The sequence below is a fragment of the Paroedura picta genome, chromosome 2 (assembly GCF_049243985.1).
Source record: "Paroedura picta isolate Pp20150507F chromosome 2, Ppicta_v3.0, whole genome shotgun sequence".
Lineage (NCBI taxonomy): Eukaryota > Metazoa > Chordata > Lepidosauria > Squamata > Gekkonidae > Paroedura > Paroedura picta.
In genome coordinates, this window is record NC_135370.1 from 105333772 (window position 1) to 105360778 (window position 27007).

General features: G+C 44.4%; 2 long non-coding RNA genes across 3 annotated transcripts in view; one reads left to right on the top strand and one right to left on the bottom strand.

Moving 5' to 3' along the window:
• Positions 1-17930, bottom strand: part of LOC143830089 (uncharacterized) — a 37001-nt gene extending 19071 nt beyond the window's left edge. Inside the window, exon 1 of one of the 2 annotated variants that reach the window (XR_013228346.1) lies at positions 17894-17930. This is a non-coding gene — a long non-coding RNA (uncharacterized LOC143830089). Of the gene's footprint in view, positions 1-10121; positions 10181-17893 lie in introns of those variants that run through there. The other variant, XR_013228345.1, reaches the window with a different exon arrangement.
• LOC143830088 (uncharacterized) lies at positions 11133-25489 on the top strand. Its single transcript, XR_013228344.1, has 2 exons — positions 11133-11440; positions 24679-25489. It is a non-coding gene; the product is annotated as an uncharacterized LOC143830088 (long non-coding RNA).
• The last annotated feature ends 1518 nt before the right edge of the window (positions 25490-27007 follow it).

Here is a 27007-nt window from a genome sequence, read left to right on the forward strand (position 1 = left end):
TAGTCTTATAAACACCTGCTGATAGATCTGTCTCCCATAAACTTATCAAATCCTGTTTTAATCTCCATTTTATGTTTCCTTCATACTATATAGAAGGATTTCCAGCCTCTGTGATTCAAAATAGAATCTTAGAATCATAGAATCATAGAGTTGGAAGGGGCCATACAGGCCATCTAGTCCAACTCCCTGCTCAACGCAGGATCAGCCCTAAGCATCCTAAAGCATCCAAGAAAAGTGTGTATCCAACCTTTGCTTGAAGACTGCCAGTGAGGGGGAGCTCACCACCTCCTTAGGCAGCCTATTCCACTGCTGAACTACTCTGACTGTGAAATTTTTTTCCTGATATCTAGCCTAATTGTACTTGAAGTTTAAACCCATTACTGCGTGTCCTCTCCTTTGCAGCCAGCAGAAACAGCATCCTGCCCTCCTCCAAGTGACAACCTTTCAAATACTTAAAGAGGGCTATCATGTCCCCTCTCAACCTCCTTTTCTCCAGGCTGAACATTCCGAAGTCCCTCAACCTATCTTCATAGGGCTTGGTCCCTTGGCCCAAGATCATCTTCGTCGCTCTCCTCTGTACCCTTTCAATTTTATCTACGTCCTTCTTGAAGTGAGGCCTCCAGAACTGCACACAGTACTCCAGGTGTGGTCTGACCAGTGCCGTATACAATGGGACTATGACATCTTGTGATTTTGATGTGAAGCCCCTTGTTGATATAGCCCAAAATGGCATTTGCCTTTTTTACCGCTGCATCACACTGCGCCTGCTCATGTTTAGTTTACAATCCACAAGTACCCCAAGGTCTCGTTCACACACAGTGTTACCTAGAAGTGTATCCCCCATCCAGTAGGCATGCTTTTCATTTTTCTGACCCAGATGCAGAACTTTACATTTATCTTTATTAAATTGCATCTTGTTCTCATTTGCCCATTTTTCCATTGTGTTCAGATCTCGTTGAACTCTGTCTCTATCTTCCGGAGTATTTGCCAGTCCTCCCAATTTGGTGTCATCTGCAAACTTGATGAGTAGTCCCTCCACCCCCTTATCTAGATCATTAATAAATATGTTAAAAAGTACCGGGCCAAGCACCGAGCCCTGAGGTACCCTGCTACTCACCTCTCTCCAGTCTGATGAAACACCATTGACAACAACTCTTTGAGTGCGGTTCTCTAACCAATTCCCTATCCACTTAACTATCTGAAAATCCAGATTGCAGTCCTTCAACTTATCCATCAGAACATCATGGGGAACCTTGTCAAAAGCTTTACTAAAATCCAAGTAAACGACATCAACCGAATTTCCCCGATCCAGCAAACCTGTTACTTGGTCAAAAAAGGAAACCAGGTTGGTCTGGCAGGACCTGTTGGAGACAAATCCATGCTGACTTCCTTGGATCACCAAATTGTCCTCCAGATGTTTGCAGATCGCTCCCTTTAATATCTGCTCCATTATCTTCCCCACAACAGAGGTCAGACTCACTGGTCTGTAGTTTCCCGGGTCATCCTTCCTCCCTTTTTTGAAGATCGGAATAACGTTTGCTCTCTTCCAGTCCTCCGGGACATCTCCAGTCCTTAAAGAGGTTCCGAAGATGATGGACAAGGGCTGTGCAAGTTCTCTGGAAAGTTCTTTGAGCACTCTCGGGTGCATTTCATCCAGACCAGGGGATTTGAACTCATCCAGTACAGCTAAATGCCTCTCGACAACCTCTCTATCCATGTTAACCTGCCACTCAGACACTATGGATACGGCCGTCTCTAGATGTGCCTAAACACTTTGACCTGTGGGAAAAAACAGATGTAAAATAGGCACTAAGCCTTTCTGCTTTTTCTGCATCCTCCGTTAGAGTTTGTCCATCCGCACCCAACAGTGGGCCTATTGCCTCCTTTACTTTACGTTTGCTCCTCACATAACTGAAAAATCTTTTCTTGTTACAATGGGCTTCCCTGGCCAATCTTAGCTCAGTCTCAGCTTTGGCCTTTCTGATGATTGATCTACAGTGCCTAGTAACCTGTAGGTACTCTTCTTTAGAGCTCTGTCCTTCCCTCCATTCCCTGAACATTTTCCTTTTCTTTCTTAGTTCCTCTTGAAGTGCTCTGTTCATCCAAATAGGCTTCTTAGAGCTCCTGCAGTGTTTTCGTCTTTCTGGGATAGTCATTGATTGAGCATGCAATAGCTCTTGTTTGAGTAGCGCCCACCCTTCACATACTCCCTTCCCTTCCAGCAAGTTGAATTGGGGTAGTGTTAGAACAGATGCCATGGCATCTCATCCCCACTGAACTCGCCACAGTCCCCCATTTCATGCCCCCTCTCAGTGGATTGGCTTAATTAGAGACTTCCTGCTCTTTTGAGCACACTTCCTCCCAGATTGTCTCCAGAACAGATAGGCTGCTAGGACTAATTCTTTCTCTCGTCTTCCTATACAAAGCTGTTTCTCTTCATAATAAAACTGTTTTATTCTTTTAAATGGTCTGGTGCTTTATTACTCTTTGCATATCTAAACTCTGCCAATACCTGATAGTCAAATAGATACTAGAAATTGGGGGCCTCTAGATCTGACCTCCTGCTCCTGTCACACCTAATTAAATCCTCTGGCTGAGGACTGACAGTGTCGCTGGGTTGCTGCCACATATCCTTGCCATTGTGCAAGGTAATGCATATATCCTAGTCTACTACCCACATAATGTCTGGCAATTTCTTTCCCCGTGAAATGTATGAAACAGACTGGATCTTTCCTGTGGGATATCCTATTAGTATATTTAGCAAGCAATCTATGTGGCTGTAATGGTAAATGACCCATTTTATTTCAAAGCAGCATGGTGCTTTCTAAGAAAAAATCTATTAGAATCCTTGCTTTCTGTTTGATTTCCCTACAATTATGAGGACTTTAAAGTTAATGTAGCATGAATATTGTCTATTTAAGTTAAACTGACTGCCTAGTATTTTATCATGGGGCATTAACAAGCTTTATTGGAAGAGATTTAAGGTAGCTGTCATCTGTACCAGCTGAACACAGCCATCTGCATTCCTGTCTGATACATGAAGCTTATCACTAGAGAATAAAAATATTCGGGGTTGTTACAAGTGCTTGTGGAGCAGGTGCTTTACTTGCCTCAAATATTGTTCTGCATGAAAGCATTACCTGTATTCTATCATAGGCTGGAGGAAAGCTGTAATCTTTGCTTGGTGAAGTAGTAGGAAACATGCCATTTTTTTTTCAAAAGGCATCCCAGAAATTCACATGAACCCCTTAACCTTGTTGTTGTTGTTATGTGCGAAGTCGTGTCCGACCCATAGCAACCCCATGGACAATGATCCTCCAGGCCTTCCTGTCCTCTACCATTCCCCGGAGTCCATTTAAGTTTGCACCTACTGCTTCAGTGACTCCATCCAGCCACCTCATTCTCTGTCGTCCCCTTCTTCTTTTGACCTCGATCGCTCCCAGCATTAGGCTCTTCTCCAGGGAGTCCTTCCTTCTCATGAGGTGGCCAAAGTATTTGAGTTTCATCTTCAGGATCTGGCCTTCTAAAGAGCAGTCAGGGTTGATCTCCTCTAGGACTGACCGGTTTGTTCGCCTTGCAGTCCAAGGGACTCGCAAGAGTCTTCTCCAGCACCAGAGTTCAAAAGCCTCAATTCTTTGTCGCTCGGCCTTCCTTATGGTCCAACTTTCGCAGCCATACATTGCAACTGGGAAGACCATAGCCTTGACTAAACACACTTTTGTTGGCAGGGTGATGTCTCTGCTTTTTAGGATGCTGTCTAGATTTGCCATAGCTTTCCTCCCCAGGAGCAAGCGTCTTTTAATTTCTTTGCTGCAGTCCCCATCTGCAGTGATCTTGGAGCCCAGGAAAATAAAATCTGTCACTATCTCCATTTCTTCCCCATCTATTTGCCAGGAATTGAGAGGGCCGGATGCCATGATCTTTGTTTTCTTGATGTTGAGTTTCAAGCTTTTGCACTCTCCTCCTTCACCCGCATCAACAGGCTCTTTAGTTCCTCTTCACTTTCTGCCATTAGAGTGGTATCATCTGCATATCTGAGGTTGTTGATATTTCTCCCTGCAATCTTGATCCCAATTTGTGACTCCTCTAAACCCGCATTTCTCATGATGTGCTCTGCATACAAGTTAAATAGGCAAGGCGACAGTATACAGCCTTGCCGAACTCCTTTCTCAATTTTGAACCAGTCAGTGATTCCATGTTCAGTTCTCACTGTTGCTTCTTGTCCTGCATATAAATTTCTCAAGAGACAAATAAGATGCTCTGCTATTCCCATCTCTTTAAGAACTTGCCACCATGTGTTGTGCTCCACACAATCAAAGGCTTTAGCATAGTCAATGAAGCAGAAGTAGACGTTCTTCTGGTACTCCCTAGCTTTCTCCATGATCCAGCGTATGTTGGCAATTTGATCTCTAGTTCCTCTGCCTCTTCGAAATCCTGCCTGTACTTCTGGAAGTTCTCGGTCCACATATTGCTGGAGCCTAGCTTGTAGGATTTTGAGCATAACTTTGCTAGCATGAGAAATTAGTGCAATGGTGCGGTAGTTTGAACATTCTTTGGCATTGCCCTTCTTTGGGATTGGAATGTAAACTGACCTTTTCCAATCCTGTGGCCATTGTTGAGTTTTCCAAATTTGCTGGCATATTGAGTGTAGCACTTTTACTGCATCGTCCTTTAAGATTTTGAATAGTTCAACTGGAATGCTGTCACCACCACTAGCTTTATTGTTGCTCTGACTTCCTAAGGCCCATTTGACTTCACATTCTAGGATGTCTGGCTCCAGGTCAGTAACTACCCCACTGTGGTCATCAGGGATGTTAAGCTCGCTCTTGTATAGTTGTTCTGTATAATTTTGCCACCTTTGTTTAATCTCTTCTGCTTCTGTGAGGTCCCTACCATTTTGGTCCCTTATCATACCCAACTTTGCATGAAACGTTCTCTTCATATCTCCAATTTTCTTGAAAAGATCTCTGGTCCTCCCCATTCTATTGTTTTCTTCTATTTGTTTGCACTGTTCATTTAAGAAGGCATTCTTATCTCTTCTAGCTTTTCTCTGGAATTCTGCATTCAATTGGGTGTATCTTTCTCTTTCTCCCTTGCCTTTGACTTCCCTTCTCTCCTTAGCTATTTGTAAAGCTTCCTCAGACAGCCATTTTGATTTCTTGCACTTCTTTTTCTTTGGGATGGTTTTAGTTACTACCTCTTGTACAATGTTGCGAACCTCCGTCCATAGTTCTTCAGGCACTCTGTCTATCAGAACTAATTCCTTAAATCTATTTGTCACCTCTACTGTGTATTCGTCGGGGATATGATTTAGTTCATACCTGAGTGGCCTAGTGCTTTTCCCTACTTTCTTCAATTTAAGCCTAAATTTTGCAACAAGAAGCTCATTATCTGAACCACAATCAGCTCTTGTTTTTATTGACTGGATAGAACTTTTCCATCTTTGGCTGCAGAGCACATAGTCAATCTGATTTCTGTGTTGACCGTCTGGTGATGTCCATGTGTAGAGTCGTCTCTTGGGTTGTTGGAAAAGAGTGTTTGCTACGACCATTGTATTCTCTTGATAAAATTCTACCAGCCTGTGCCCTGCTTCATTTTGTACTCCAAGGCCAAACTTGCCTGTTATCCCGGTTATCTTTTGGCTTCCTACTTTAGCATTCCAATCCCCCATGATGATAAGCACATCATTTTTTGGCGTTGCTTCTAGAAGGTGTTGTAGGGCTTCATAGAACTGATCAACTTCATCCTCTTCAGCAGCAGTGGTTGGGGCATAGACCTGGATCACTGTGATGTTGAATGGTTTGCCTTGGATTCGAACTGAGATCATTCTGTCATTTTGGGGATTGTATCCCAAGACTGCTTTTCCTACTCTCTTATTGATTATGAAGGCTACTCCACTTCTTCTGCGAGATTCTTGTCCACAGTAGTATACCTGATGGTCATCTGAATTAAATTCACCCATTCCTGTCCATTTTAGTTCACTGATTCCTAAAATGTCGATGTTCAGTCTTGTCATTTCTTGTTTGACCACGTCCAGCTTGCCTTGATTCATTGATCTGACGTTCCAGGTTCCTATGGAATAAAAATCTTTACAGCATTGTACTGTCTTTTCGCCACCAGTTACTTCCACAACTGAGCGTCCTTTCGGCTTTGGCCCAGTCGCTTCATTCATTCTGGTGCTACTCGTACTAGCCGTCTGCTCATCCCCAGTAGCATATTGGACACCTTCCGACCTGAGGGGCTCATCTTCATCCCCTTAACCTAATGTAGCCTTTTTCAACCTTTTTCAACCTTCTAATTATGGAGGAGCCCCTGAAATATTTTTTCAGGCTTTGAGGAGCCCTGGAAGTCATGTCAGCTGGCCACACACCCCTGCCATGATCTCCAGAAGTAACAAGTCACTGGAAGTGATGTCACCTAGACATGTCCTCCAGATGTAACCTGGCTACTCTCATTACCACATCACAGGAAATGATGCCACCCAGCCCCCCTCTCCTCCTGTGTCACCAGAACTGATGTGTCTAACCACACTCTGTCCCCACCTATAACTTGACTGTTGCATATTAATGTAATAGTCGTATGCTAGAGTTGCCAACTTCCATGTAGGGCCTGGAGATCTCTAAGATCCACAATTCATCTGCTAAGGACAGGTAGATATGCATTCCACAGCTCGCATCCTGCAAGAATTCCAGTTTACCTATACATAAGCAAAGCAATAATTATGTGCAAGATTTGCATACTGTAGCTAGTGTGTACAGGTCACAAGTCATTTGGCCATTTTGTTGCTCCCTAAAAAGTACAGAGCCTATTCTAACACTGTTTTGTTGTTTGACTCATACGATGTTTTAATCTTAAAGACACACAATATGCTCCACTGATTTGACAGAATTTATAGTGTTAAAGTCATGGTTGAGCTTACCATGACTAGCCTGAAAGATAAAGTTAATTTGCATATGTTGTGATTTATGTACTTCGAATTAGGTTCATCAGTCCACAAAGAGTTTAATAAGAATGGACTCAAAGATCCAGGTTGAACAAGTGTTTGCCATGTGACAGCTACAGCCATTCTGTAGAGTTGTTGTTGTTGTTATGTGCGAAGTCGTGTCCGACCCATCGCGACCCCATGGACAATGATCCTCCAGGCCTGTAGAGGATCTGTAGAGTAGACTAGTAGAAAACTGTTAACCAATATTTTTATCACTTGAGGAAAAGAAACTTATTAAAAAGCTACATTAGCTTCTACAAATAATTATGACCACATTTCTACAAACATCAACATAAGCTTTAATTAATTAATGTAAATGTATAATGGTTAAAATGAGAGAAAGAAAATATATAATACAAAACAAACATTATTATGAAAGCTGCACATAACTAAGGCTCCAGCTGGGACTGGTCATGATCAACTACATGACAATATCTCTAGTTCCTCTTTTTCTCCCCAATCATATTGCCAGCCCCCTCTCTCTGTGGTAGGGGGAGAAAAAGTGCAGCGGTGCTTCAGAGATTCCCCTCTTCTCAGAAAAAGAATTAAGTGAGGTGGACTCTACCACCACTACCCATTCACACATCTACTGCATCAGCCCCATTATCAGTGCACTTCAGTGGTTTCTCCCACATATGCAAGTATAGCAAACAAAGTTTATTGTACTAGACCATAGGCTGTCACAAGATCAAATGCACAGTAAAATTAGACAAAACAGTTGATAAGTTCAAGATGACTATCACAATTATTAACTAAAACAAAAAAAATTAACCCATACACTCTGCTCATCAGCTGTTCAAGAAGTCCACTGTATTTGTCACAAGGCCAGCTCGAATCTTTCTTGCAGCCAATACCAAGGTGTTACAAAATCCAATAGATAATGTGGAAGACCTTCAACTATTGAATTCCAACAAATACAGAAATGTTGTGAAAGGGGAATTTAGCATATGTCCCAATAAGGAATTGGCTGAAATCTCAGGGCCAAAAATATTACCGTTAGTTTACTTACATTGTTATTGACCAAATACAGGGCTCTGTTATGCTCTTGTTTAAAGGTCTTAAACCACGGAGCACATCAGTACTGCACAATTAAAGATCTATCTAGTTTTGCATCCTGGAGGAAAACACACTCTCTTAGGCCTTTATTGTTTTTTAGTTCCGGTAATGTCATCTGACACAGTATAATGTGAAATAAAACCATCTAAGCAGGTGGAAAACAGACCCTTCGCTTCTATAGCAGAGTTAAAGCACTGGGGGCTAAAAGAGTCAGCAGAAGACAATATTTCTTCCATTTTAGTAGGACTAGATGGGTGCAGGCTCTAAAAGGGAAATCTGAGCTCTCCCCTCATCTAAGCAACTGGGATCCCCTTGGGAAGTGCAAAGACATGTCTCATAATAGTGTTCTGAGACATAGATTCTAAGCCACAAAGTGCTTGCTCCTTCCTTCCCCAAACTTTGAGGCCATACAGTAAGCTGGTGATGATTTTGTTTGTGAACAATTTGATAACCCTCTATGAGGCACCACCTCTTTGTACAGCAAAATCCCATAATTGCCCCCATGGTCTTTAATGCTGAGGCTTTTAGGGATACCTTGTGGGCATCCCATGGCAGGTTCTCAAAGAATGTAACTCCTAAGTACTTATATGATTTACATTGCTTGATTTGGGAGCCTTGTATGTTCCAACTTAATATTTTCCGTTTTCTTCTAAAGACAATGACTTTTGTTTTTTGGTAATAGGTGCTTAAAGTTTCCACACCGCACTGGGGGTATGGCCAGTAAAGTTTCCTCACCGCCCAATCTATCCAGCAGCCCATTTAGCCCCACTTTAGTCAAGGAGAGAAGGTCATATCATCTGCATAAAACAAGACTGAGATTTTCTGCTGGCCTACAGAGGGTGCAACAAATTGAGGGCTGTCTAATCTCTGCACTATATAACTATATAACTGATAAACAAATTAAAGAGCAAGGGAGTCAGGATACATCTTTGCTGGACTCCTTTTCATAAAATCATAGCATCATAGAGTTGGAAGGGGCCTCCAACCCCCTGCACAATACAGGAACTCACAGCTACCCACAGTGAACCCAACCACCCACAGTGAACCCAGTTTCATGCCCAAGTGATTCCCCCCACCAAAAAATGATTCCCCCCACCACAGCAGCAATCAGCAATTCCCTGGGTATGCAAGGAAGGGCCATAAGAGACAAACACTGGCACATCAGCCGAAGTTCATAAAATCAGCATTTCTGCCAGATGACTGTCTAGCCTCTGCTTAAAAACTTCCAAAGAAGGAGAACTCATCACCTCCCGAGGAAGTCTGTTCTTCCAGATGTTTAGCAAAAATTTATTTTGAATTTTAATTGATATATCCTTAGTTGGAGACCCTGATGGTCCCACATTAATTTTTGCAAATGTGTCTGAATGTAACTATTACAAGAGGTACGAGAGGCACATCTAGATTTATTCTATGCCAGAGCTTCTCCCTATTGATCAAATCATAGGCTGATGATAGAGCAACAAAGCCACAAATAAAGCTTTGGTTGGACCATCCATTCCAGATGCTGCCAGATGATAAAGCGTTTGGTAGTGGTCAATTGTGGAATGTCGTTTTTTGAATCCTGCTTCATGTGGATAAATTTCATTGTTTTTTCAACCCAGTCTTCCAGTTTACCATAGATCTTAGAGGAGATGTTTAGCAAGCTAAATGGACAGTAGTAACATGGGTCTGTTTTATCCCCTTGGGACTACAATACTTGTCTTCCAGCTTTCTGGGAATTTATCTGTGTTCTTAATTTGAGTAAACACCTTGGCTAAAATCAGAGACCACCAGTCAACAAAAGCTTTAAAGAAGTCAGGGGGGAGACCCATGTATGCCACTTTCCCACCCCCACCATGGTAAGAGAAATCATTTCCATTGTGCTGACTCAGTGGTGAAAATCAGTCAAGTAGGTGGTGGTGGGAGGAGGTAGAAGCAAAAGTAAAGTAAAGGACTTCAGTCGGAAAAAGAAAAAGGGGCAAACTTTTACCCTTCCCCCAATATACCAAGCCAGCTTTGGTCCTGGTAACCTCTCTTTCCTCCTGCTCCCCCATTCCTCCATATTCTTCCCCACCCAAGCATCACTTCAACCTCTCTTTACCTGTGGTGAGGCAAATGGACACTTCCCCAAAAGGCAAAGTCTCCATGTGCAGTTACTTCTGCAGAGCTGTGGTGAAGGAGGCTGCTGCCAAAACGGACAATGGGGTATAATGCCAGTGCTTTGGTAAGGCTGGGCTCAGCAGCAGGTTGAACTCCAGAATCCATTTTAAAGTGGCCCTGCAGGCCATGGCTAACCTCAACAAAGAATAGGAAAAAGGTAAACAGCTGGGGGAGGGAGTGAAGGGGAGAAATTGCAGCCATTTGAGGGATGCACCTTGTCAAACACTGTTGTCAAGTCTAACAAGAACAACAATATTGACCCACCTAGATCCAGCTGTCTCTGGAGATTGTGAGTGCAACCAGAGCAATCTCCACCCCATGGCCAGGTCAGAAGCTGGACTGGAATGGGAACTCTGTAGTTTTTCTGTGACTGCATGCTCAATTACTTTATCCAGAAATGCAAGTGCAAAACCAGGTGGTAGTTAGCTGGGTCAAATAGATCCAGGCCTGATTTTCTTTCAAATGTGGCCTAACCACGACCTCATTTAGCCTCTCCAAGAAAATCTTTGAAACTAGGGAGAGATTAACAATCTCTCAGAAACTGACTGGGATCTTCTCACCAGTAGCTTTCACATGATGGACACAGGTTGAGGGGTCACGTGGTTGGCCAAACAGCTGCCAAAGTTCTCTTTACATTGTCCAAGGAGAGCAGACTGAAGCAGTCCAAAGTAGGACCCTGAAATGGTCAAGGGGAGGCAATGTGCCAACAGGAGGGGTAGGCAGCTCAGGACTCTCTGGCAGAAACACCAAAGCCTAACAGACTGCCCTGTCTGCCCAGCTTAAGTTCAGCCAAAGAGCAGACTGCTGAGGACCCCAAGCTAGTAGTGCTTGCAGAAGCTCCTCAGCCCAGTTGTCAGCCCCACTTGCAACCAGCTGTAACTCATCAGGCTGATATCTCCCCAGACAGCTGCAGGTCATCATAGGCAGCATCTTCAGGGTGAGCTGACAACTAAAAGATGAAGCAAGCGTGTTGTTGGTTGCTACAGGAAATGTGTCTTCTCAGGATGAAGACTGAGCTAGCAGAAGATGCCTGTTGAAGTGCAGCTGGGAGTCCCAGCTGATATGGAAGTAACTGGGCATCCAGCCAGGATGCTGACACCCAGCATGCCTGATTCTTGCCTGTCTCCTGCATTGCTGGTCTCCCTGAAACTCTTGATGAATTGAACTTTTGAACTACGCTTCTGGATTTGCCCTACCTGCTTACTTGGAACTTTTCAGCTTTGACTTGGCTCCCATGAGCTCTTGCTTTCCCAAGCTCAGGTAGGAATTCCAGCCAACTGCTCTTACCAGAGACCACAGCCCAGCACAGGTGGCAGTTGAACCAACTTGGCCTTCCTCACTAAAGAAAGATCAGACAGAGAGCCGGGAGAAGGGCACCACATCAGGTTCAGGGTTGCCACCACTTCATGCCACCTTCACTTTCTTCTTGCCTGTGGCCAGAGTCTCTAGAGCAGGGGTAGTCAACCTGTGGTCCTCCAGATGTTCGTGGACTACAATTCCCATGAGCCCCTGTCAGCACTTGCTGACAGGGGCTTATGGGAATTGTAGTCCATGAACATCTGGAGGACCACAGGTTGACTACCTCTGCTCTAGAGAATAGCCCAGAACTCTTGCCCCAGCTGGACTCTGGGGCTCTGACTATGGCAAATCCTCCCTGGGTTGTATCCAGGAAAGTCTCTGGGATGGTGGAATGGCTGGATGGGAGGCTACACGGCCTAGGACTCCAGTGACGTCTAGTGACATCAGTGGTCATCTGAACTTCTGGGAAAGGGCACAGAGCTCTGGCAGACCCCAGGGTTCCATGTACCCCCAGTTGAGAATCCCTGGCCTAATGTCTGTTGCAGTAAGTTGGTGCAAATTTTTATTAAGAAAATTATTCCCTGTGAAAACTTCATGGAACAACCTACAGGAGCAGATTCCCCCTGCCTCCCTCTAGTCCCAGCAGCCTGCTGTTTTCTTCTTTGGCAGTGGCAGAGGGAAATCACCCCCTGGTCCACTGCCCTAGATGATCACTGGTAGTCAGAACCAAACAGAGCCAAGCCCCAGATACTCTGCCAAGCCTTAGGGTGTGCTTGGCCCAGACCCCTCAGCAGCAATGGCATTTGATGTTAGCTCACCAACTGCCTCCTTCTGAACGGCTTCCAATTTTGGGAATGATGCACTGGGTGAACTAAGGTCTATTGACAGCGCCACTGAGTTAAATGGTCTTATGCTGCTGCCCCGTAGAACAGCAGTGGCTGTTTGCTTGACTTGCTCCAGGGCTCTTTTCATTTCCTAGTTAATGCTGTTCTATGAACACAGAAGAGTTCTTTTGAACACAGGGCATCGGCTAGTGGTTTGTGCTTGAGCAATTTTCCTGAAAGTAAAGGCTAAGGATTTCAGCCAAGGTAACTAATAGGCCATGACAGAAACTTATAAAATGTACATATGGAGTAGAGAAAGTAAAGATCTATGTCTGTATACATGACAGTGACTTCTAAGGGGGCTTGCCTTGGGCAGGGCTGCCAAGAGAAGACTTTCAAATAGATCCTCTTTGTCTTTCTCCCTGACACCCATCCCAAACATTATTTGAAAGCAAATTATAGGACACACCCCACACTGTTGCCCCTCCAAGTTGCCCAGGCTCCCCCTGCCCCAAATTTTGTTTCCTTAATGTTCTTTGCAGCCCTAGGAATCAGAACTTCTAACACTATGCCATCAGAAGGCCAGCAAAAAAGGTTGCCAACTATTGGTAGGGAAATACCTGGAGATTTAGAGGTAGGACCCAGGGAAGGCAGGGTTTGGGGAAGGGTGGGAGCTAAGTGGGAGTGTAATGTCACAGAGTCCACCTTACAAAGCAGCCATTTTCCCCCAGGCAAAAATATCTCTGTCATCTGTAGTCTCAGGAGATCTTGCTTGCTCTCTACTCTGTGGGTATGAATCTACTGACTGTCCCGGGCCCCTGAGACGTTCGCCTGGCCTCGACCAGGGCCAGGGCCTTTTCGGTCCTGGCCCCAACCTGGTGGAATGAGCTCCCGGAGGAGCTAAGGGCCCTGTCCGAATTATCATCTTTCCGCAGGGCCTGTAAGACGGAGTTCGTCCACCAGGCAAATGGTTGAGGCCAGGATGGAGCTCGGGTTCCATCCAAGATCCCTGATCAATCAGCCAGTTTTTCTCTCCTCTCTCTCTTATGGAACTAACATCTGACCTCTCTCTGAACAAGCGGGGAGAGTCACAGAATAAAATGTCATCTTTTTATTGTAATAATGGGCACTTATGGGGTTTATGTGATTTACTGCGATTTTTTATTTTATTGTGAACCGCCATGAGACCTTTTGGTGAAAGGCGGTATATAAATCCAACTATAAATAAATAAATAAATCTTCAGGCCCTCCAAGCAACACTGTATACTTTGAGAGTAATTCGCTGGACCTGTCTAGAGATGCAAATCATTTTATCCTCTCTCTTTAAAGCCAAGAGATTATTGCTCTGCCAGACTTTTAAAAGGTGTGGTGGAAGGCTGCTTTTCTTTGATATCTTGAGAAAAAGCGTGTGTGTGTGTGTGTGTGAGAAAGAGAGAGCTTCCTTCTGATTAGTTTCCTAAGGAAGCCAAGCATCTGATGCGACTTTCCCCAGTGTTTGTAGGAGGAGATCCTAGCTGGCATTTTGATTCATGTGCCACAGAAATAAGCAGTACCTACGTTCTCCTGTCTAGAAGTTATGTAATGAGCTGTGTGGGAGCCCTTTGTGGGTGGCAGAACCAAAAAGCTGTAAAGACAAATAGTTGTAAAAAAAAAAAAACCCAAGAGAGAGAGTCTTCTCATCAATAAATAAACTGCAGTTTGTTTGCTTGGGAAATTCTATGCCTTCCTTGGCTAGGCTAATTTCCATCTTTAGAATATCTCACCTCAGATATATTAAGTAATTTGCCTAAACATTAACAGCTGCATGTCTCCTCATTGTTATTTGCATATAAGGGACTTGTTTGGTTTGCTTTCCTTTGCTTTTCTCCATTTGCTTTAAAATATGCACAGGTAGCTAAGAGATGTACTATACTATTTATTTGAAACGTTTCAGATTCTTGTTCAAGGCAGTTTCTGAAAGGTTAAAACAGATCAAATAGCCTAAAGGCTATAAAAATCTTAAAGCTCACCATCCCTCAAAAATTCACCAAAGCCTTGGTGAATATAAAAATCACATTACTTGATTGCATACCTGTGTCAACTGTCATTTTATTTTAATATACTGTGTACACTGCCTACTTTATAGGTAATCAATATCACTATTTATTTCCCATTTTATATATTCACAACAAGATAGCCTCTCAGATAGATTGCATGGAGAGACAGTGGTTGGCCTAAGATAACCCAATAAATATCATGGGTGAGTGAGGACTCAAGTCTCCCTAGCAGATTCAGCCCTGGGGGAGGAAGTTGCTCTTTTTATACTGAAATCTCCACCCTCAGATCTGAATCCCCTCTTGGCTTTTTTCTGCCAGACTCTCATCCTCTCATGGACAAGCAGAAGGTGGTCTCTTGAGAGATGATTCTTCCAGGCTGCAGTAAATCTGAGTTTGGCTTAAAGGGCGGTGGATCAATTCGTTCCTTTCTGTGAATGAAGCGAGCATTTCTGTGTGATGAAAGAAAACATGTGCAAACACAGATTCAAATGGGTATTGGTGTGAAGTAGCACAACAAAATCAGAGTCCAGTAGCCTTGTCTCATAGGGAAGGTGCACCAATCCCCTAATCATTTTGGTTGCCCTCCTCTATTCTTTTCTCAGCTCTTCAGTGTCCTTTTTAAAATGCAGTGACCAGAACTATACACAGTATTCCAAATGAGGCTGCAGCATAGATCTAAATGGGGCATTATATGATATCAACTGTTTTCTTTTCAATCTTTCCTAGTAATCCTTAACATAGATTGCCTTTTTCACTGCTACAGCACACTGGATTGACACTTTCATTAAGGTATCTTTTTCCCTCTCAGTCTCAGCAGTTTCAGACCCCATTAGTCTATATTTAAAGTTGGGATTTTTAAATGCCAATGTGCAATAAACAAGGCCAAGGCAAGTGGCACAAAATCTGACAAAGATATTTTATTACTCAGTCAAATTTCCCACAATTCTCTACCAACAGGCTTCATTAGAGGAATCTGTAATGTAAAATCTATTCATGGGTGGCCAAACTGTGGCTCTCCAGATGTCCACGGACTGAAATTCAGATGAGGCCCTGCCAGCACCATGGTCACAGGGGCTCATGGTAATTGTAGTCCATGGATATCTGGAGAGCCACAGTGTGGCCACCCCTGATACATATAAGTAAAATTGCGGACCATACCACCTGACAAAATGCTGAAGATTCCAAAGCCTCCTATTAGTGGAGTATCCCCCCTCCTCCTCAGGGCCAATTGCTGCTCTTGCTCAGGATTACACACACACACACATATCCCTTCAAGCCTGCTGTGAAGGAAGCCTCTGCATCTCCTGACTGAGGCGAGGAATGCATTTCCAAGAGCAACACACAGGAGTCTATGGGGGTACTTTCCTTTTGAGGGGGAAAGCTTTCCTCTTCTGCCTAACTGCTGGCTGTCAGGGAGGCCACAGAGGCCACAGAAAAGCCCCTTCTCACTTCAAATACTGTTGTAGCCAGCCTCGCTGCTGGAGGGAAGACACAGCCAAGCCATGCGTGTCTCTTCTCCACAACTCTCTGAACATTTGAGGCCTACCATGGAAGGTTGTTGTGCAGATGAAACTGGATGCGGTTGTGGGGGTTATTTTGCCTCCTGTTTCATCTGCACAATAACCCTGTGCAGTAAGCCTCAAGTGTTTCATCTCCAAAACAACCTGTACGGGAGGCTCAAATGTTTCTTTTGTATAATAACCCTGTCCAACCTCCAAAGCAGCACTTTCTGCCTGGAAAGCTGATCCTTAGAGTCTGGAGATGAGCTGTAATTCCAGGAGATCTCCAGGCCCAACCTGGATGTTGGCTATCCTGGGTTGGAAATATTCCTTGAGGTTTAGAGGCGGAACCTCAAAACGTTACAAAACGTTAAAATGCCTCAGAGTCCATCCTCCAGAGCTTTAGGATGCTTTGGGCTGATCCTGCGTTGAGCAGGGGGTTGGACTAGATGGCCTGTATGGCCCCTTCCAACTCTGTGATTCTGTGATTCAGGTTTTGCCTGCAGAGCTGATATTTAAAGTGTAGAGATAAGCAGCAATAGTAGAGATAATTCTAGAGATAATGAGATAATGGTAGAGGCTTACAGGCTGAGGTTGGGGTGGTCTGGCGTGGGTATGACGCCCTTGAGCAGTGGGCTCTGACAGGCCCTTGCCAACAACAGTGTGTATTTTTAGTGCAATCAGACAGACCAACTAGATACTAGAGACAATGGTAGAGGCTTGCAGGCTGAGGTTGTGGTGGAATGGCGCAGGTATGGCTATGAGCTCTGGTCAGCCTGTACCAGCAATAGTTTTTATTTTGTGGTGAAAATAGACAAATACACCAGCAAGGATCCTACAAGTCCGGAAAGTGCAGGAGGAATTAAATATGGACTATTTAGACCCTGTACCTGTAAATGGTAAGCAAGCAACTGAACAAGAGACATAGAGGCTGAAGTGACTTGCTCAAGCCTGCCCTGATAAATAAAAATCAGTATTGGCCATGAAGGTCCTATGAAATAAAAGGCATAAGTGGTCCAGAATTCAAGTGGAGTTAAGCTTGGGAGTTCACATACAAAGGGTTTACAGGAAAGTAGACAGTGGCACTTTTGGGGGAACTAGGTTTTTCAGTTTTATTAGGCGATGATTTGGCTTTGTGGACAACAGGAACGGCAGTTGCCAGCAGTAGTCCTCAGGCTTCACAAGGGCAGATATCACCAGCCAAGAAACAGACTGGGCTAGCTGAGCCCAGTGAAAATGAGGTTTGGAAGTGGGGCCTCACAAGGGTACAATGGAGTCGATCCTCCAAAGCAGCCCTTTCTGCCTTGGGAGCTGATCTTTATAGTCTGGAGATGAACAATAATTCAAGGAGCTCTCCAGGCCCCACCTGTAGGTTGGGTGCCTCTCGATTGGAAATATTCCTTGAGGTTTGGAAGTGGTTATAATGCCTCCGCAGCCACCCAACCAGCCACATAGTGCCCCCTGGCCTATTTCAGATCAAGAAAACATTGCAGAGAGGAGGTAAGGTTGCAAGACATGTGTAGGTTCATGTTCTGGAATTCCACACTTCCTAGGTGTGCTTGAACCTGACATGAGTCAGAACTGTTGTGCACAGAGAGACCTTCTCTTACGGTTGCCAGTTTCCAAGTGAGGCACAAAACCTGCACCAAACCTTAAGCTAGCACCTGTTGCATTATAGCACGCAATGGGCTTTACTACTAGTACAATAATAATTACAACACTGAGTTTACATAAGTATAGTTACATTATATAAAGGATACTATATTAAAAGTTAAAACCCAAGTCTTAAAATATCAGAAAACACAAACTGCTAGAGCTCATTCTGTCCTTGAGATTGCAAAAGGAAGAGAAACTCCTTGTAAAAAGCACAGGTAAGTTTCAGCTCAAAAGGAAAGAAGTATCATATTTGTTTGCAGCTTTTTCCATCCCCAAACCATGCCCTCAGACTCCACCACAAAATCAAGAATTTCTCAACCTGGAGCTAGCAACCCTAGTCAGGCCTGGCCTCAATGAGTTCTCCTTCAAAGGCCAGAATAATGCAGGAAAGGGCCCTACCTCCTCACATCACTTTTTTTCCACTCTGAAACCCAGACTGTAAACTGTGATTGCCTAGCAACAGCCACTGAGGGAATCTATTGTTTAAAGGTACAGGCAATTATTATTATGATATTCGGAAATTTAAAAGATCCAAATTTATTTCATATTTTTCTGTGAACCAAGGGCTTTTTTCAGGCTTGATCCAACATGCTCATTCACACCTCCATTCACTTGATTTAAGTATCCAAAGATTTGTCTTACTTAGATAACAGAATATAAGAAACATGGAAGAAGGTTGTGTGGTCTCATGACTGCTCACCTTTCAGTAAAAAGTAGAAGCAAGGATGTTTAAAAGACTAATTCTTCTTCCTCTAAGTACTGTATTCTTGTATGTTTGTTGGTTCAGTTCATTGGATGCTGATTCTTTATTATTCTGTATGTCTTTGTAATATTTGCTTTCCAGTTTGATGGGTTTTTTAAACCAAAGGCAGCATATAAATAAATAAATAAATAAATAAATACAGCCAAATAACTACTGCTTGTGGCCATGGATTTACCTGTCCTTAAAGATTAATGTATGTGATCTGAAACACAAAGAGCATTTGCTGGGGGAAATAATTCAGCTAGCTTTTCTGAACAGTGATACTGAAGCTAAACACTGTATTTCATTGGTGGTACTAGCATATAAAAATGCTTTTTTTTTTTGCATTGATTTTACCCCCACTGTGTTACCATCTTGCTATTCTTCTTCAGATAATCATTGCTTTTCTTACCTACTGTTTCTATCACACTGCCTTCAGTGTTTAATTTAGAATGACAAGGGCTACCAAATCAATGTCAACCAAGCTCTTGTTTTGTCATCCCAACTGTTATCAATTGTGCAAGAAGCAAAATACTTTGTTTTAGCCAATTCTGGGTAAAGTAAGGGTGGGTGTCTGTCAATAAGTCACAATTTTTGTTGAAGTGCAAAGCTTTCATCTCTCTCCTGCTCTATTTCAGCAGAACAGAAACTCTGAGAGGAGTATGTTCATTTTATTTAAAAATGCAGACTAATCCTTTGAGTTCCTTTTAACTCTTCCATATCTTGTGGCAAACCAGCTTGAGACATGTTCCATACACAACACCTCTGTGCTTTTTCTCTGACTCATTGCTTTTCAACAGCATCCTCTTTACCCAGGCAACTAAATCAATATGACTTCCTTTGAATGATCAAAGTGATTTTAAAAAATCACATTATTACTGATGTGCATTTTCATTATGATGTATTAGTTCATTATAATTTATTTTATTTAAGTACTTTGATACGTATTATATATGAAATGTTTTATTTGAGGCAAAGATCAATATTTGATACAAAAAAACAACTTCTGCAGCTGTGGAACAATACAGCTGAAAACAAATTTACCTATAGGTCCCAGAGTATCCAAATCCTAGTGCTGACTAAAACTTGCAATTTAAGGCCTCGGTCCAAAGCACCAAAAGCTATTTCATGAGACTAAATGGATGGTTTCAGACTTGTTTTTATCAAATGAAACCACTCCATCCCCACCCACCCTGGTCAGAAGCTCAGGGGAGTTGGTGACCTGGTCCAAAATTGGTTATTCAATGAAATATGTTCAAACTAGATATTAAGCCGACTGTGGGCAAAACACATCGGGCTCTAGCATGGTGGGTGGGTGGAGGGCTGGGGCGAAGGAAGGGAGAAAGAGAGAAAGAGAGACAGAGAGGAAGGAAGGAAGGAAGGAAGGAAGGAAGGAAGGAAGGAAGGAAGGAAGGAAGGAAGGAAGAAAGATAGAGACAGAAGAAGAGGGAGAGAAACAGGTAGGGAGAAAGAGGCCGATAGAAGAGAGGAAGTAAGGAAGGGAAGGACAAAGAGGATGCTAGGAGGAAGGACAAAGGGAATGCTGAGAGGGATAAAGGGAATGCTGGGAGGAAGGCAGGAATGGAGTCAGGTAGGTGGCCTGAAAGGGGACTTTGCAGCCTTCTGCCGGGCCTAGGGGCAGGCTCGGCTGCCCCAGGGCCCAGCAGAAAGCTTGGGACGGCGGCGGCAGGCTTTGCAGCCTACTGCCAGGCCCAAGGGCAGGCGAGGCTGCCCAAGGGCCCAGCAGAAGGCTTGGTGCGGGGGTGGCAGGCTTTGCGGCCTATTGCTGGGCCCAAGGGCAGGCGAGGCTGCCCCAGGGCCTGGCAGAAGGCTCGGGAAGGGGGTGGCGGGCTTTCCGGCCTTCTACCGGGCCCAGGGGCAGGCGAGCCTGCCCCAGGGCCCCGCAGAAGGCTCGCTGGGCGAGGGGAAGCCGGCCGGAGGATGTACCACTGGGGAAGGCTTCGTCCTCTGAGCGGCGAGGCTGGGCCAACCAGCCAATGGGGAGCACCCCATTGGCTGCTTGGCCCTCGAGTGACACTCGGAGGGCCCAATCCGGAGCCGCTTCGCGGCTTCTGATTGGGCCCTCCGAGTTTTTATCCCGGACAGAGCCCGCCCTATCTCTTCCCCTTTAGCCCTTACTCCTTTATTTTATCCGCTCCGCAGGAGTGGTTAAAGATACTCCACGGAGTTAATGCAAGCACAATGTCTCAGTTTGAGTAGATTTGGGAACCAGGAAAAATTATTAGCTTCAAAAAACATGATATATATTTAGGAAAACTGAATCAAAACTGATAAGCAAATTGGGGTTTTCCTCTCTGAGACAGTGTAATGGAGGGGTTAGAATGTTATACTGGGGCAAAGGGGCAAAGCCCATTGTATCCGGGAATATAACGGGTGCTAGAGCTTGGCAGTGGGAAGAGGAAGGGGAGGAATTGTCCAGTTTGTAAGGGCATGGGGTTGAATGTGTGTGTCATGTGGGAGGTTGTGGTGGCATGGTGACAAACGAGGGCATGGGTATGGAGAGATGGGTGTCAAGAACCTGCGGTTTGGAATATTCATTGAATGTGGGAGAGGACTGACCTTTGGGAATTGTGGCATAGTGGTTACAGATGAGCTTTCCAGAGCCATGTCTTCAGATATGTGAAGGGAAAATCAGACTGGAGACTTTTCTTAGGGGGGAGATTACATGGCAAACCATTCCTCCCAGTTCTGTGTTCAAAGTCTTGTGTTAATTAGGCCCCTCTTGTGTGAATTAGGCCACAGACACTGAAATGTCCCCCTGCCCTAATCCACATGGGGTAGTCACAGTACACAGGTGTCCACCTTGCTCCTTCTGTCTCAATTTTTTTTACTGTTGATAAAATGTTATGCGCCCATATGCTTCTTTCACGGTTGCTCCTTAGAAGAAGAGGAACATGAACCTACACCAATCTGGCAATCTTACCTCCTCTCTACAATGTTTTCTTGACCTGAAATAGGTAACTGGTGCTAGATGGCTGTGGAGCATTACACATTTTTGAGGCCCCACTTCCAGACTTCAAGAAATATGTTCAGACCAGGGACCACCAACCTCCAGGAAAGCACAAGTACCCCCACAGACACCTATGCATTGGAAGGAAATGCCTCCCTCACCTCAGACAGGAGCTGTTAGAGGCTCCTTCACAGCAGGCCTGAAGGGAGGGGAGAGGGAGAGCACTCACCAGCCTCCTACCAACTCTGTCAGTGATCTGAGGCAAATTGAGAGAAGTTGTTGGATGTGACAGTTAGGACAGCCCTGAGGTGAAAAGGGCTGGTGCATCCTGTCCAAACCTCCATTCTCACCCCTCTTGGCAGCCGCACTAACCTCCTCTCCCTGCAGTGGTCAGGGGCAGACTGCCAGCGATTACACCAGATTGCCCCTGGCTAGGCTGGATGGCAGGCTGTGTTGCCTCCCTATTAGTCCGGGCGGGGGGGGGCAGTCTGATCTTGGTACAAAGATTGGACTGGCCCCGCCCATTCTCAGCCCACCTAGGCCTTAGCTTTTTATATTATACATTAAAGTTGTTCCAGATATGGAAAGCCCAGATCTGAATCCCCACTCTGCCATAGAAGCTTAGGGCAGCTTTGAGCCATTCACGTGCCCTAAGTCTAATCTGTCGAGATTTGCAGATCAAATGGAGAGGATATACTAGTCACCATTAGAGAGCAAGATATCTGTAACAGCGGCTCGCTATTATAAAAACTTTCTAAGGGATAAGTGGGCAGAGAGTGGGCACGGCCTGTCCGGGGCAGGGCGCAATCGGGATGTGCAAAGCAGCAAGAGGGCTCTGCAAGGCGGTAAGATGGCTTTGCAGCCCAATGTGAAGCTGGCGGAGGTGGGGGTTGGACTGGTGTTGGGGCTATCCCTTGCCTGCTGGACCCCTTTCAAAGCCCATTTTTAAAATGGGCTTTGATACTAGTAATGAAATAAATAGTAAAAAGACAAAATTGTGTTTTTATTTATTTTATTTGTGTTTAGATTTCTAGGCCACTGCTCCCAGGAAACTGGCTCGCAGCTGTTTACAGAAGGAAAAAAATCATATTATCGCATAAAATATACACAATAATAACAATTTTTAAAAGTTACAGTTTGTATAAACATGAATGCTGCAAGTATCTTGTTCCCACAAAATCTATACCAAAGGTATACCAATGCCTTGTTGTTGAGTTTGTTTGGGTTTCATTTGAATCGCTGACAAGTCTGAAGCATTTTTATATCCCTAAAGTCTTACATTCATGCTAGCCCAAGGTATTCTGCTGCATTATTCATCTTTTTAAGAAATACGAAAAGGACAAATTTAGTCTTTTAACTTCTTCCAAGATATTTTGGCACCTGTGGCAATAGTATTAAGAAGGTTAATCCTACAAGCAAAAATGTAATAAATAGCTGACAATTTGCTGCTCATTAACAGTGGCCAAATTTGTTTCCTGCAGCAAGCATCCCACATGGCCTAGTGACATGGGCAGCTGGGTGAACTGTATGAGCTGAGTACAGAGAAGCAGGTGCATAGTCTTATTGTGTCAGTTTGGTGGCATGATTTTGCCCTGGCGACATACAGTTTAAGCTGACGCAACCAGCACAGGACTTTCTAACCACCCTTCTTTGAACATGCTGAAAAATTTTGCTTACTGAAACGAGACTTATTGGCTTCTGGTTACTACTTACATCTCCTGAAACAAGAGCCCAGTTCACTGGCATAACTAAGCTCTTTTTTATTTTAGAAGTAGAAGACTTGGTTCTTAAATGCCACTTTACCAGAAGGAGTCTCAATGCAGTTTACCATCACCTTCCCTTTCCTCTCCCTATAACAGACACCCTGTGAGGTAGAGAGCCCTGATATTACTGCTCAGTCAGAACAGTTTTATCAGTGCTGTGGAGATCCCAAGGTCATCCAGCTGGTAGCATGTGGGGGAGTGTAGAATCGAACCCGGCTTGCCAGATTAGAAGTCGGCACTCCTAACCACTACACCAAGCAGTCAACATACCGTGTTAAAATTCCAGGTATGCCAAATCCAACCATGAGAAGGCTCTTATACCTTATGTCTGTGCTGAAGAGAAAAAGGTAGCGCAGCTGGCATTTTACCACCTCTGCCAAGCCAGGCTACTAGCGCCCTACTTAGCCCCAGAACACCTAGCCACAGTGATCCATGTGACATCTCTACACTGGAATTCTACAACTAGCTCTACACATGCCTACCCTTATTCTTGATCCGGAAACTAAAACTGGTACAGAATGCTGCAGCCAGGATTCTCACTAATACACCTTGGAGATCCCACATCCGGCCTGTACTCCAACAACCCAGCTGGCTCCCAGTTGAATGCCAGATTAGGCTTAAGGTTTTGGTAGTTAGCTTCGAGGCCATATGCAGTCTGGGCCCAGTGTACCTGAGAGAGCCCAACACTCTGCCACCTCCAACTGGCAGGTGATCCCTGGCCTCAAAGAGGCTCATCGGACCTCAACAAGGGCCAGAGCTTTTTCTGTCCTGGCCCCTACCCGCTGGAATGAGCTCTTTGAAGAGATCAGGGCCCTGCCTGAACTCCCACAATTTCTCAGGGCCTGTAACAGGGAGGTCCTCCACCAGGCATTTGCTTGAGGCTGACGGAACCAACAACATCCCTGGTCCCTCCTCAGATACCCTCTTCCATGATTGTATATACCGACCCACCTAAGGATCTCAAAGTTATTGTTCCTGTTAAAATATTGTTTTAGTTGATATGTTATGATTGTTATACTGTTATATTTGTTATATTGTTATGATGTTCCATGTAATCAACCTATGACATTTTGTGTAAACCACCGAGATCCGTATGGAAGGTCCGTATAAAAATCCAAATAAATAAATAAATAAGTTGTTGTCTAGAGTAAAGTTGTTTGAAGGTGGGTGGAGCATGTGGACTTTGTCATGGCATCCCTGTGGCTTTAGAAATAGCACAGGAGAATGTGAAAATAACATATGGCAGAAAAGAACCAATGATCCATGTATGGATAATAAGTAAGTAATCAAAGAGTTCTTTGAGAGTTCTTCGATTACTTTTCTTTTGCCTGGTATACAATAAAACATAAGTAATAAAAAAACTAGCTCTACACATGCCTACCCTTATCCTAACAAAATCTGTGGCATGGCATCAACTTTCACGATACATTTACAATGTGAGTCCACCCCTTCTATATATTGGAAAGTGGAGTGATTTCAGATGCTGAATGTCAGCAGGCAAATGATAATAGGTGAATGATCATAGCAGGCATGATTGGATTAGGTGTGATATGTGGACAGTTAGTATTGTATGTATGGGGACGTTAGCACTGGTAATAGAAAACTGAGGTCTCAATAAAGTCCAGGTAGATCTATTGACTTGAGCTTAATTATCAGTTGCAATTCAGCAGTGTCTTTTTCTAATCTCCCTTTGATATTCCTTTCAAAGGAGGCCAGCAAGGGACCAGCTCCATGGTATACATTGGAAGTGGGCAAACAGAAACAACAACTGAGATGGCTAGAAGGAGTTCAGCAGAAAACTTGTGATGAAGCCTCGAGAACATTTTATAAGACGCTTATGAATGCTTATGGCAGTGGCTACAAAAAGGGACTATTTTGTGGCCTCTATTGCCTCTGCTAGTTCATACCCAACATAATCATTTAAAACAATGCAATTTTTGACATCACTAAGCAAAGGATCATCCAAAATTACACAACTGGACATAGCTGTAAGTCTTTTGCAACCTTTTTCCAGAGAAAATCTTGTTGCTCAGCCAGAACTGATTTCTGCTGATAGATGGCCAGCCATCTACACCTCCAGACCTTTTGGGCAAATGTCTGAAGACCATAGTGGATTGGCTCAACCAATCCTCCAAGAACTTATTATATGCCTCTTCTTCCCAGTTTTAAGTTTCTATTTTTTGCGCAGAGGAAATTTTTATGTGATTTTAATACGAAATTTAAATTTTATAGCTTGGAATGTGAAATGTTTAATTTATGCGGTCAGTTTAATTTAATAGTATATTAAATACTGTATTTTAAGATATGATATGATCCAACTCGAGCCACCACGGAAGGGCAGAATGTACCAAGCATTTGCGTGAGGCAAACCGACTCAAACATCTGCTGGTTCCGTCCCCCCAGATGCCCTTCCATGACTGACTAATCTGACCTGCCCAGGGATTGTTATTTTTGTTCTGTTAAAAATCACTTCAACTATTTAAAACACTGTTATATTATATTATGATTATGTTATGCCATGTTATGTTGTTGTTGTTGTTGTTGTTAGGTGCGAAGTCGTGTCCGACCCATCGCGACCCCATGGACAATGATCCTCCAGGCCTTCCTGTCCTCTACCATTCCCCGGAGTCCATTTAAGTGTGCACCTACTGCTTCAGTGTCTCCATCCAGCCACCTCATTCTCTGTCGTCCCCTTCTTCTTTTGCCCTCGATCGCTCCCAGCATTAGGCTCTTCTCCAGGGAGTCCTTCCTTCTCATGAGGTGGCCAAAGTATTTGAGCTTCATCTTCAGGATCTGGCCTTCTAAAGAGCAGTCAGGGCTGATCTCCTCTAGGACTGACCGGTTTGTTCGCCTTGCAGTCCAAGGGACTCGCAAGAGTCTTCTCCAGCACCAGAGTTCAAAAGCCTCAATTCTTTGACGCTCGGCCTTCCTTATGGTCCAACTTTCACAGCCATACATTGCAACTGGGAAGACCATAGCCTTGACTAGATGCATTTTTGTTGGCAGGGTGATGCCTCTGTTTTTTAGGATGCTGTCTAGATTTCCCATAGCTTTCCTTCCTAGGAGCAAGCATCTTTTCGTTTCTTTGCTGCAGTCCCCATCTGCAGGGATCTTGGAGCCCAGGAAAATAAAATCTGTCACTACCTCCATTTCTTCCCCATCTATTTGCCAGGAATTGAGAGGGCCGGATGCCATGATCTTTGTTTTCTTGATGTTGAGTTTCAAGCCAACTTTTGCGCTCTCCTCCTTCACCCGCATCAAGAGGCTCTTTTGTTCCTCTTAGCTTTCTGCCATTAGAGTGGTATCATCTGCATATCTGTTATTGTTGATATTTCTCCTTGCAGTCTTAATCCCAATTTGTGACTCATCTAACCCCACCTTTCTCGTGATGTGCTCCACATACGTTAAATAGGCAAGGCGACAGTATACAGCCTTGCCGAACTCCTTTCTCAGTTTTGAACCAATCAGTGATTCCATGCCCTGTTCTCACTGTTGCTTCTTGACCTGCATATAGGTTTCTCAAGAGACAGGTAAGACACTCTGGTATTCCCATCTCTTTAAGAACTTAAAGATGTTATGTTATGATTGTTATTTATTATATTATTATAATATAATTGTACTAGCAGTAGAGCCCGCTGTTAAAAAAATACAGCGGGGACTGGGGGACGGTTTGCCTCCCCCCCATGTAGCAAAACGCTCCCCAGGCCCCGGGGCCTGGGGAGTGTTTTTCGGCGGCGTGTGAGGTTGGAAAACGCTCCCCAGGCCCTGGGGAAGGCGATCCGTGGCTCCCGGAGCCTGGGGAGCATTTTTAGGTGGCGTTTGAGGTTGGAAAATGCTCCCCAGGCCCCGGGGAAGGCGATCCGTGGCTCCCGGAGCCGTGGATCGCCTTCCCCAGAGCCTGGGGAGCGTTTTGGCTCCCTGGGCGACTTGGAAAAACGCTCCCCAGGCCCCGGGGAGGGCCATGGGCAGCTCAGCGAGCTCGACAGTGGGCTCCTCGGGTCTGGGGAGCCATTGTCGGGGGCCATGGAGTCTACCTT